At 42.6% G+C, this 13,255-nt stretch overlaps 1 long non-coding RNA gene across 1 annotated transcript in view; it reads right to left on the reverse strand.

The window, feature by feature from the left end:
* The window catches only part of LOC127542607 (uncharacterized), a 76,953-nt gene that overhangs the window by 36,553 nt on the left and 27,145 nt on the right, over nt 1–13,255 (reverse strand). Inside the window, exon 2 of the long non-coding RNA XR_007948760.1 lies at nt 1,483–1,577. This is a non-coding gene — a long non-coding RNA (uncharacterized LOC127542607). The remainder of the gene's footprint in view (nt 1–1,482; nt 1,578–13,255) is intronic.

Here is a 13,255-nt window from a genome sequence, read left to right on the forward strand (position 1 = left end):
CCTAGGACTCTGTAATCCTCAGCAATACTTCGGGTGTTCCTTCTGATAATAACATTTGTGCCCACACGAATCACCAGAAGTGAATCATCCATTTGGATGTCTTGGACACTTCTCTGCTATGACTTGGATTTATGTCTCAGGAAGATAGCAGACCCCTCTATTGTTTTAATTAGGTCAATAAACAGCTGCTTCAGTATCTGGAGCCGAGAATAACCAGTCTCTGATGCCCTTTCCTTCTACTCCTGTCCCTTACCGCATGAAATCTCACTGCAGACAGCATCTATATATCTATCCAGTACATACTTGCTTGTAGAACAAACCACTGTTTCTACCCCCAGAACATTCTCTTCAAGTTTCTTGGTTTTGATTTTAGCTCTCAGTATACAATGTGCCTTTTATTTTCCTTCCTCCTCATATTACATTCTTTTATGTTTCCTAATCATCTCTACCCTATGCTACCTTCACTGCAGCCATCTGTCCCATCTCCCTCCCATTGAAACCTTGAATTTTACCCCTGGACAGTTGTCTTTGATAGGTCAGATTTTGCCCTCTCTTGCTTAGAATCAGGCCTCCATGTCATTTCTCAGTCATTTCCACCCTATGGTACATCTGCTTTGGCCATTATCCCTATTATTCCTCCCACCCCACCATGGAACTCTGGACTCTGTCCATGAGACACTGGACTCTGGATAGACTGGATTTTTTTCCTGGCATCAGGCCTCCATGGCCCTTCTCAGCCATTTCCATACCATGCCACATCTTATTTCTTTTCCAGACTCTCTTATATATTATTTTTCCCCATTAGGAGGTAAAGTTCTTTGAGGCATTCCTTCAGTCATTTAACCTTTTCTTCTAGGAGGATGGGATATGGCAGAAATACAAACATCACATGCTCCTTTCAAGTGATCGGAAAATATATCCTGCTTTTCACAGAGATTGAGATTGTTAGCCTTGTTTTCTTTTATTTTATCTGCTTGTGGATGATTACACCTTACCTCCTTAAGAGATAAATTCACCTCATTAAGACTTATGCAACCTATTATTATCAGTTAGTAAATTTGACGGCCCTACCCCACTTCCTTATCTTAATCTCAACACCATGGTGATATTCTACTTCCCACTTGGTGTCAACATCCCAGATGTTTCTTTAATTTATCCCACTTCCCAATTCACTCTACTGATTTGCTTGATCCGCTAATTTCTTCCATTACCTTCTCTTACTTGCGTTGCCTTGCCGTTTACCTTCTCCTTTTTCTTCTCTTTGCCACTCTTTCTTTTCAGTCTCCTTAATCCTCCTTGATCTATCTTGATCTAATTCCTCCTCTGATTTCCACTCCTTGAAACTGGAAGTAGAATTAGCATTTGGAGATCATTCTTAAAATGTTCCTCAATTCCTTCTAAATTTCTCCAAATCTCCCTTCCCTAAATTAAATTCAGTCTTTGGTCTCTGACCAGTCCGGTCCAAATTCCATCCCCACTCACCTGCGCATCTTTCATCTCCTTATTCGGCTCAAGCCTTTCTTCTTGTAGTCCTTCTCCTACAACCTTCTTCCACAGAAGGTAGAAGCCAGATACCACTAGAGAATGAGAAACATGATTACGGCATTAGAGAAATAAGAACTGTGATTGCAAACATATCCCATTATGATTCAGCCTGAGCAACGTCTTAGGGAAAATGAGTTCTATAGCTTTTCTATCTGCTGCATGGAGCAATAATGCCTCTTACTGTCCTATTCTCAGCCCTTCAAGCTTCAAGGGGGTCTCAGGGATTTGGCAAAGTCTCTGGTTTCCTAACTGATTTTACAGATGTCAATCACATTCCCTCTCTGCCTTTGTCTCTCCAAGCTGGAGTCCTGATTTTAAAATATGAGTAATTTCTGCAGAAGAAAGAAGAAGAAGAAAAAAAGGGGTGGGGGCTTCTCAGTAGCTCCACTAACCTCCGCTGCTTAAATAAGTCCATACACAAATCCCAGCATGTCATGGGGCCCAAGGGCACCTGATGAGATGTCTGCCTTTTCTTCCCTGTTGGCATTTGCATTTAGAATGCTTCACCGTTTTACCAAAGAGTAAATTTTGTCAAAGGGGAGGAGAAGGGATTGGCTGAATTAACTGCATTTTTGTGTTTGGAAAATAGATTAGGCTGAGGCTCTCAAGAATCCAGGAATAAAGCAGAATTAAACTGCCAGCCTCAAGTCTCTGTCTTTCCTTGAACAATCTGCTAAGTCTATAGAACTTGGGCAGCTGGGCTGTGGCTAGGGGAACACAATACCTGCATTGAACTGATAATACCCATCTTGATATCTTCAGGAAGGGGGAATAAGTCTGGCTGTGGAACCCTATTTCTGTCATCATCATCGTGATGCAGTCATTTTTCATTTCCACTGCATCATCTTCTCTCTCCAAATAGGATAGAAGAGGATTTGCCAGGCAACCTCTCAAAATGAACAGTGAGGCAAGCATCCTCTCCCTATCGAGGCCTGCCCATCTCATGAAAAAGGACTCCAATTAGGATTACATTCTCTGCCACAAAAGCAGAAGCCCCACTCTTCCCCTACACTGCCTGTCTCCTCTCTGTTCCTTCCCCAAGAGATGAAGTTCTACAATGGAGCTTTCCCCATAAGCCCTTTCCCATTAGCCCCTCAGACATATAGCTCTTCTATCAGTAAATAGGCCATGGGCTGGCCAACCGGTCCCTCCCAATATGTTTGCCTTGGTTAATGTCTACTAGGCAAGCAGCAACCAGGAGCTGTCTATTGTTCAGGTCTTGGCAGCTGCAGGGGCTGCTGTATGAGGGCCTGGAACTCAAAGTGCCCCAGGGTACCAACCTGGAGCCTCTTTTTAAAAAAGTCAAACCCTAGCCACCTCCCATTGCAGCAGCAGCTGTTGGGAAGCAGCTATGTGCTTCTGAGCCTAAAAAACTCCTCAAGGAGTTCCCCCCCCCAAAACTCACTGCTGTTTATGGAATACACTGGCCACTCCTTCCCTCACTGAAGTGTTCTGCATTGTGGTGACTCTGGGCATGTGCAGCACTAGGGAGATTCTGGCAGACTGGACTGCCATTGGGAGCCTTTCCCCACAGTTTCTCCTCCCACTGTGGTGTGTGTGTGTGTGTGTGTGTGTGTGTGTGTGTGTGTGTGTGTGTGTTGTGTTCCTCTATTCAAGGTGGATACATCTGGGCCGTCCTCACTACTGGGATGATCTCTGCTCCTACCCCTAACCCCCCAAGCTCACTAGAGTCAAACAGAGGCCTGACTCTCTCAGTGGAATATGACATTTAGAGATTATCTAATCCAACCCATCCTTAATAATTAAACTCCTTTACAATATCCTTGGGATGGAAGACAGAAGGTACCCACTATTTCCTCCAGTTGCCCATTCCACTTGGAGATAACTTAGTCAGGAAATATTGCTTCACATTCTCATGCCTTGGATCTCTGGTACCTTGAGTCACATGAGGCAACCAAAATTCAGGATCCAGGGATGAGAATTAGCCTTGAGTGAATCTTCCTCTACATTTACACCCCAAGTTCTTCCTTATTGGGCTGTTAGGTGGCACTGCAGTGGATAGAGTACCTGCCCTAGAGTCAGATCTGCATTCAGATTCACTCTCAGACACTAACTAGTTATGTGACCCTGGACAACTCATTCAACCCTGTCTGCCTCTGTTTCCTCATCTGCAAAATGAGCTGGAGAAGGAAATGGACAACCACTCCAATATCTTTGTCAAAAAAAAAAAAAAACAACATCCAAATAGGGTCATAAAGAGCCAGACAATTGAATGATCACAACAACTTTCTTATTACTCTAGCCACTAAGAAAAAGCATGGGTTGAGGGGGTATGGGGCTCTGACCAAACAACTAGGTACCATCTGCAAAATTCCAAGTCTAGACTGCCCTTTCACTTGGAGCCAACTCTATGGCCTTATGTCAAGTTGGCAGCGGTATAGAATACTTAGGATATGCCCTATGAGGGGAGCAGGTGCTCAACTCTTGTTCTTCGAGCTCTTCTGTTATACCTGTTCCAGATCACTAATGGATTGGGATCCCTTCAGCACATATTCTATACTGTCCCTCCCTCCCTGAGTTACAGGCTCCTGGTACTAAAGGCTGATCACAATCAAGCCTCATTGCAAAACCTCCTTAATGAGATCTAAGATCACTCAAAAGAGATCAATCAGCCTCACAATATGAATAGAAAGTACTAAATGGATGAGGTAGCATAACCTAATAATTAGAGAGCCAGCCTCAGGGCCAGGAAAAACCTGGATTCAGTCTCCAAATCTGAGGAACTTAACTGCTTGAAATATTGTTAGGTGCAGCCATTTCCCAGATGACATCAAAAGATATGAGCAGTTTTCAGATGAAGTGATCAAGGCTATCTATGGCCATAGGAAGACTTACTAATGATTGGAGAGATGCAAATTAGAACAATTCTGAAATGTAACCTCATACCTATCAGATTGGCCAATAGGAAAGAAAAGGAAGATGACCAGTGTTGGAGGGGATGTGGGAAAAATGAGACATCAATGCATTGCTGGTGGAGTTCAGCCATTCTGTAGAATAATTTGGAACTGTGCCCAAAGTGTTATAGAACCCTTTGACCTAGCAATACTGCTACTAAGACCGGATCTCAAAAGAGATAGAAATCAAAAAGGGAAAGGATAGATATATACAAAAATATCTATAGTGCCTCTTTTCTGGTGGCATAGGATTGAAAATTGAGGGACAGTCCATCAGTTGGGGGATGTCTGAACAAATTGTAGTATATGATTATGATGGATACTGTTGTGCTGTAAGAAAGGATGAACAGGATGCTCTCAGGAAAACCTGGAAGGACTTACATGAACTGAAACAAAGAGCAATGTACTGTGTACAAAGTGGCAACAATATTATGGGATGAATGACTTGGCTATCCTCAGCAATACAATGACTTAAGACAGTTCTAAAGGATTTATGATGAAAAATGTTGTCCATGCTCAGAGAAAGAACTGATGGTGTCTGCATACAGATTGCAGCATGTTTTTTATTTTTCTTGAGAAGTTTTGTTTTTGGTCTCTGTTTTCTCTCACAACATGACTGATGCAGAAATATTTTGCATGACTGCAATGTGTAACTCATATGGAATTGCTTGCCTTCTCAATGAGGGGGAGAAGAAGAGAGAGAATTTGGAACTCAAAATTTTAAAAATGAATCTGGAAATTGTTTTTACATGTATCTAGGGAAAAACAAAATTAAAAAAATTTTTTTTGATAAAAGAAATATTCCCAAGTGCTTCCAGAATCAGATCAAAATGTAATTAGGAGATAATTAACAAAAGGAAAATACAGTAGTCCATAGATAATGTTGATATGCATTTTAAATCAATATGCTTTGATCTGTAAGGATATTTCTATACACTCTGTTTTCTATTTCAGTTTGAGACCACTGTTCTTTACAAATATAAGATAATATAAGTTGCAGAGAAGCCGGCTTCCTGCATTGGCAGATGGAGTTTCCTCTTCTGAAAATTCCCTATGACTAGGATATCACAGGTCTAGCTCATGTGTCATCCAAATGGACAAAAACAGCCCATTGTCTAGTACAGTCAGATGGCCATTCCATTGACTTAATCCATCAAGATATATTCTAGGGACACGTATCACGGACAGACAATGAGTCAGGCCCATGGGAGGAAGTGAATGAACTGGATTGCCTTTGGCTAAGTTTGACCAACCATATTCTGTTCTTGGGCACCAATGCTGAATGCAGAGGTTCTGCCCTCCTAGCACCACAGAGTCTGAAGAATCCAAGCTATGGCTGACTCAAAGGGCAATGGAAAAAGACTTGATGGAGACTAGTAGACTGCAGACCATTTCCAGGGCTCACCTGCCTTCTGGAAACCAAACATACACAAAACATTGTGGTACATAGAACAAGTATTTAATAAAGACTTACTGGGTGAAGGAAGAGAAAGGGTGAAGTTTCACTGGGACTGGGGCTGAGGGGGAAGCCGCCTTAATGAGAACATCTAGCATCCCAAGGAAATTGCCAATTATATGCTAAACTCAGAAGATCCTGCCTTGTTCTGTTTGTGTCTTTGAATTTCCAGGCAGCTTATGTGATAGCCCAGGGCACAGGTTGAGAGTCAGGATGGGGAAGGGAAGAGAATGTGGTTAGTGCTGGAGTCAGAAGCTGGGAAAGAACTGAGGGCTCACGGAATTGGAGATTGAAGTGAAGATGAAGAACAGGGTTTGAGTTATAAAGCAGACTGAAAGGTGGAATGGCATGAGATTGTGAACACATCAGGGAATTTCAGAGCTCAAAACACGTTAGTGGAACATTTGGGGGTAATGTCAACAGCAGGGTGTGACTGTCTCTGTATGTAACTGTGGTGAAGGAGCAGATCAGGAAGCAGGAATGACCTCAGCAAGTTATTTCATTTTCTTGAATCCTATTATCTCCTCTATAAAATGAGGGACTGGCCTAGTTCCTCCTCCTTATTTAAGTTCTAGTTTATTATATGGGACCCTGGGCAAGTCATTTCCCCTCCTTGGGCCTCAGTTTTCTTTCTTTGCTACATGAAGGGTGAGAGTAGAAGGGCTCTGTGGTCCCTTCTGGCTTTAGATCTGTAGTCATATAATTCTATGAAAAGTACAGGTATAAGCTCAAGACTATATTCTGGGTTTTCTATCTTTTTCACATCCCTGGCTAATTGGCATTAACAGAAATCAGAAAAGAAATGGCCTCTGCGCCCACCATCTCTCTCTCTCTCTCTCACACACACACACACACACACACACACACACACACACACTCTCCATATCTAGTAAGCCAGACCAACTGGTCCTCTGGTAAACAAGGGTTTGGATATTGCCTAGAAGCAGTCATTTGCCTCATCATGGCCATGACATGAGGACAGCAGAGCCCCCACTTAGCCCAGCTCCCCCTGGCTCCTCCACTTTTAAGTAAAAGGGCTCAGGGAGCTACTTGCCCCATGACGTTCCAGCCGGTTTGCCAATAGCTTGTGAACAAGCAGCTGCCTGCTGCAGAACCCGCCTGGGAGAGGAGAAAGAAAGCAATTCCCATCCCCCGCCCCTCCAGATCTAGCCAGCATTGCAGGCCACGTGGATCTGTCATTCTCTAAAGCCTCCCCAGGCACAGCATCATCCTTGCCGAATGGAAAGAGAGGGCCCCCAGCTCCCCACTGCACCAAGTTCTTTTCCAGCCGAGCCTATCATTCAGTGCCACGGTTACGTCAATGGCCCAAAAGCTGTTTCCATCTGGAACAGAGGCTGACGTTGCCTTGGGAGATGAGTCTCTGAGGTTGAGGATGAGAAGCAGCCCCAAATGTGGTAAAACGGAACCAAATCAAGGCACCAGTGAAGTGGTGACAGACGGGGGCAGGACACAAGGGGCCCTGGGTTGGATGTTAGAAGGAGCTTGCTTCAAATCTTAGTTTTACCATTTAAGTAGGCACTTGACCTCATTAGGTCTCACTTTCCCCATATAGAATTTAAGGGGATTAGACTGGATGGTCTCTGAAGTCCTTTCTGGACCTGGATCTCTAATCTTCTTAGGCTATGATACAGTCATTGAATACTCTATTCAGAGTACAGTTTTCTTTGACTTTTCCAAACTAATCAAGAGATGGGGGAAAGCCCACTAAAGTAGTCTGGGTAATTGAACAGTGTGCTTCTTTCACATTGTTTGCCTTCACTTTATATTGTTTCTAAAACCTGGAATGGCCTCCCTTCTTATTTCCATCCTTCTTATTCTTATTTTCTATCTTCTTATTCTTCCAAGGAATACAATACAAGCCCTACCTCCTCCATGAACCTTTCCCTGATTGGATCATGAGATTCAGAGTAAGAAGGAGCTTGGAGTTCATAGAATCCTACTCCCTCATTTTGTGACTGATCTCCCTGCCTCAAACCTCTTCCAGTTCCCATCCATCCTCCATTCAGTTACCACAATGATTTTCCTAAAGCATTAATCTGACTGTGTCATCCTTTGAGCAATAAACTCCAGTGGTTCTCTATTACTTTAGTGACAACTATAGTCTTCTATTTGGTATCTTAAGCTCTTTACAACGTGATCCTTTCCTACCTTTCCAGCCTTCTCCCCTCCACAATCCAGCTATATGAGCTTTCTTGCTGTTCTGCCACAGGACACTCAATTCTCCAGACTCCATGCCTTTGTACTGACTGTGGCCTAAGCCTGGAATGCTCTCCTTCTTCACTCATCTCCACATCTTCTCTTCTCTGGCTTTCTTCTATATTCAGCTCAAATCCCAATCTCTTCAGGAGATCTTTCTTGATTCTCCTAACACACACACACACACACACACACACACATGCTCCTCCTCAGTTGCTAGTTCTTTTTTCTCTGATATTGCCTTCCATCTACTTTATATGTTGTCTCTCCCCTCTCACTGGAGTGACTGGCACTGTGCACAGTTCTTAGTATATATTAAGCCTTTAATAAATGCTCATTTATTGACTGAGTGAAAGTGAAGCCCCAAGAGGTAAAGTTACTTGCCCAGGTCACATAGGGAGCAAGAGGCAGAACTAAAATTTGAACCCAGGTCTAAGCCAACAATAACCTCAGCTGTCTTCAAAAACATATGGCACAGATAGGCTAAACCAATTTGCCTAATCTCTAATTAAATTTGGTGTTACTCGATTGTCTTGTTGTTTCATGCGTGTGTTTGTTTGGCACTAAGGTGCAAGGGACCTCAAAGATCATCTAGAATCTCCTCTAAAATAGACCCACCAAGTGAATATATTCTCTAATGAGGGGCAACTTATCACTTCCCAAGCCAGAGCACATTCTACTTTGGGACAGCTCTCATCATTAGGGTATTTCCCCAGAAATCAAATCTAAATCTGCCTCCCTTCAATGTCCACAATGGCTCCCTTTTCCCATCAGAGTTAATTTAATCTCTCTTCCTCATTTAGCCCTTCAAATATATTTGAAAACATCTATCATATTGCCCTAAATCAGAGCTGAGAAATGTCCAGCTCTTGGGCCATCATTTGTTCTGGGCCTACCAAGGCAATGGCCAATGACAACAACTTCCCGCTGCTTGAGTTCTATAAGTTGATGATTTTGATGGCTCACAAAAGATGGTACAAATATCCAAATGACCCTTGGTAGAAAAAAGGCTCCCTACTCATTGCTCTAAGTCATCTTATCTTCAGGCTAAACATCCTCAGTTTTGTTAACTAGGTCTCAAATGATATGACCTAGAGGCTCTCCCCTATCCTAGTTGCACTCAAAGATCATCAAGGCCCTGTCTAGAATGTGCCCAGAACAGAAGTTGTCTAAAAGGGGCAGAGGGCACAGGTATTCTCTTTTCCCTAGTCTTCGCTAAAGATGGTTGCATTTTGTTTTCTGGTCCAGACACATGAGGTCAATGGTATAGACAATTCCTGATCAGAAAACCTTCCTCTACTCACACAGATCAGCAATTCTTCTGGGCCTGAGGGAATCAGTAACTTGCCTGGGGCCTTACAACTAGTAGGTATTCACAGAGGCAGCTGAACTCAGATTTTTCTGTCTCCAAAGCCCATTCCTCTCCACTCTGTTGAAGCATTCCCAAATCCCATTAACTTAGTTTTCATCTCCAACCCCGACTCCTTCCAAGCTTTGGTCCTCCCAACAGACCATGTTACTCTGTGGGACTCCAGCTCTGCTTACCTACTTCTGCTTCCATCTTCCCTGTGCATTCCCTTTGCTCTCTACAGGTCCCTGCAGACAGCTCTCCTTTTTCTTCCTCATCAAAATTCCTTCTTGGTCCACAAAATTTTCATTCCTGAGCATGTCCCATTCTTCCCAGGACAGTTTTGGCCTGAAGAATTTTAGGCTACTGGGATTCTATCTAGCTTTTCTCTGAATCTTTTGAAATCTCTCCCTCAAACTAAGGTAAATATCTGACCATGGCAAGCTTGAGTCTTCTCTCCAGAACATTGGGATATGAAATGGTCACTCCTTTCCAAGGTGACTATAGTTTCTACATTGGTAAGTGGTCCATAGGACCATCAGATTAAAGATGAACAAATGAATAAAATTGACTAAAGGCTGGCTATGTGCAAAACACTAAAGATACAAATGCCCAAACAGGACAATATCTGCTCTCAAGAGGCTCCTCCTACTCTAATGGGGGAGACAATACATATGGAAAATTCCATCTGCGAATCAGATGGGAAGCTCCCCTTGACATTCAGTTTTCATATCACACATACAGAAGATTCTGGCCATCATAAGGAGGTGGGACACTTGTCAGGGCTAAAGTGTGTACAGGTAAGGGAGGGGATGGACAGGCAGGCACAAAATAGACCAATAGCACCAGAGTGAAATTTTGCCCAGGTCTAGTCTCACCAACCAAGTGTAACTAATAGACATCTCAAATTTTGATGACTGTTACCACAACTTTAGGACCTCTTCGAAAACAACTGGAATAGGGCAGGTAGGTGGCACAGTGGATAGAGCACCAACCCTAAAGTTAGGAGGACTTGAGTTCAAATCTGGTCTCAGACACTTCATACTTCCTAGCTGTGTAACCCTGGGCAAGTCACTTAACCCCAATTGCCTCAGCAAAAAAACAAACAAAAAACAATTTGAATAATTAATGCATTTGAGGATGGGTAATGATGCCCCAGCTCCTCCAAGCAGACCCTTCCATATAGCAGCAACAGCATTCTAAACCCCCAACTTCAAGCCTGAACAATAAGCTAAATGGAGCATTTCATTTAGTGATGCCGGTTCCAGACCAGTTCAGACTAGGTCTCCTTGACACAGCAAAAGTCCACCTGAGCAGCCCAGAGATGATTTTGCTGAGGACTTGCCCTCAAATGACATTCTATTTTGTCTGCATTTACTTTTCTATTACTTGGTTCCAGGGAAAGAGAAGAATGTTAATCAATTATATTGGCAGCTAGTTCTGAAAATGCCTCTTGCAATTGATGGATCATATTTACAGAGCCAAGTGAAGGTACTGCTCTGGCTCATCATGGAAAAAAACCGTATTGCTCTGGGCACACAATACAAGCTCTCACAGCCTTGGAATTCTCATCACTCTCATTTCTTAGAGACAGGGCAAGACAAAGGCAGCTAGACTTGTGCTCGACTGCAAACCAGCAACCAAAGATTGGATTCCCCACCCCCACACACATCCCTATCGGAAAGTTTTAATCAAACATGGCTACATCTCATTAAAAATGAGCTGGGTATCCTTCAATGTGCCACAGGAGGGAAAACCAATTAGTGATTTCAAGAATCTTTCTTGCAACAAGTATAGGATCCTAAATCTAGAATCTCAGAGGCCCAACTCCCACATTTTAGAAAAAAGGAAACTGAGGTTCACATAAGTGAAATAACTTGCCCAAGGTCACACACAGGATCCTCCATCTAGATCTGAAAGGGAGCCCAGAGTTCCAACCTCCTCATTTTACAGAAGAAGAACCTGAGGTTCAGGGATAAGAATTGACTTGCCAAATGATTGCTAAAGAAAAGATGACACCCTTTTAGTCTCAAGAATAAAATAGAAGGTCCTCTCTTTGGCTTTTAAAGTCCTTCTCAGCTTGCTTCTAATCTGTTTTCAGCCTCAGAGTGATGAGGTTAGTGACAGTGCAGAGAGTGGTGGGAAACCCTCTTTGGTCGGCGCAGGTCCAACGTGAGAGAATTCACTGAACCCGAAATATTAGACTGGCAAAAGGAAGTTTATTGGCACTGAGAAGTCAGCTTTTGCTAGGAGGCTGACTTGTTCAGTGGCAAGGTCCTGACAGAGCCAAAGGTCCTAGCAGAGAAATCCTGGCAGAGGGATAAAGAGGGGTTAACGCTGAGAAGAGAATATCTTCCCAGTGGGCAGGGGTCTACTTTCACAGCCTTCATCCTCTGCTCAGAGCTAAGTCTGAATCTCTTAGCAGTAACTTTCATTCTTCCTATCCCAATTCCTAAATTCCCAGTCATCAGCCTTTTGGATTGTCTCAATGAGCAATGATTAGGGAGAAAACTGATAGCTCTCCTAGTTTTCCTTAAGGCACTAGAGGCAGTATTAACTGTGTCCTTGATCAACATAACAAATCAAGGTAATGAACTTTAAGTGAAATAGTCTGCATCTGAGAAGTCTTTTATTATAAGACATAATCATTAAAATAGCAGCTATGGATAGAGCCAAGTTCAATCTTTTTTTTTAAGTTTTGCATCACTGTCCTGAGATGAACCACTGTTGTAGAGAATATATTATCTTAACCCATCCAGAGATCTGAAGGAAAATTTTAAAAATAATTTTATTTAAAGTTTTGAGTTCCAAGTTCCATCCCTCTCTCTCTCTTTCCTTCCCCTCCCCTCCTTCCTCCTTGAGACAAGCAATCAAATATAGGTTATACATGTGTAATTATGGATAACTTTCCCTATTAGTCATTTTATACAAGAAGACTCAAATAAATGAAAAAATGGAGAGAATTCTAGGAAGATGGTGGAGTAGGTCAGAAAATTCCAAGCTCTCCAGATTTCCCCCACAAACAAAATTAAATTACACCTCAGGGTGAATGTAGACCAGTAAAAAAAAAAATAATAATACTTGTAGCAAAACAGTTGTTCCTCCTGGGACAACTAAAATATATCTAAAGAAGGACACCAGGACAGAGGTTTGGCTGGTGTGAAGTGTAAACACCTTTAGGCTAGCTGCCCTAAAACAGCAATCAGAGAGTCCTAGGGCTAGCTGAATTTGGAGGTAGCCTCAGCCCCAATCATAAGAATTTCATCTCCCTAACAATGGGTGGGTGGTCAGGGGTTTGAGTCTGGAAAGATAAGGAACTGCAGATAAGAAAACCAGGCACAGCTGTAATACTGAGATGCTACCCTGAGCAAGAAGGAACCAGTACATACCCAGTGAATGCAGAAACAGTGGAGCAGGAAAGCTGCTGTGGACTTTTTGGTTTGGGGTTCCAACTAGAGGGAGAACTGAAGGAAGACCTGAAGCCAGAGGTACCCCCTCACACACCTCAGGATTAGAGATACACCAACAAGCTCTTATTTAAAAAAAAATGAGCAAAGGAGAAAGTACCTAACTATAGAAAGTTACTTTGGGAATAGGGAAGACTGGAGTTCATCTTGAGAGGAGGATATTGAAGTAAAAAAGCCTCTCTTACTTCAAAGAATATTGATAAATGGTTACCTGCCCAAAAATAATTCATAGAAGAACTCAAAAAAAGACTAAAAAGCCAAATAAGAGAATGAGGAAAAACTTTAAAAAAGAACAATTCAAGGACAA

Source organism: Antechinus flavipes, chromosome X (genome assembly GCF_016432865.1).
Source record: "Antechinus flavipes isolate AdamAnt ecotype Samford, QLD, Australia chromosome X, AdamAnt_v2, whole genome shotgun sequence".
NCBI lineage: Eukaryota > Metazoa > Chordata > Mammalia > Dasyuromorphia > Dasyuridae > Antechinus > Antechinus flavipes.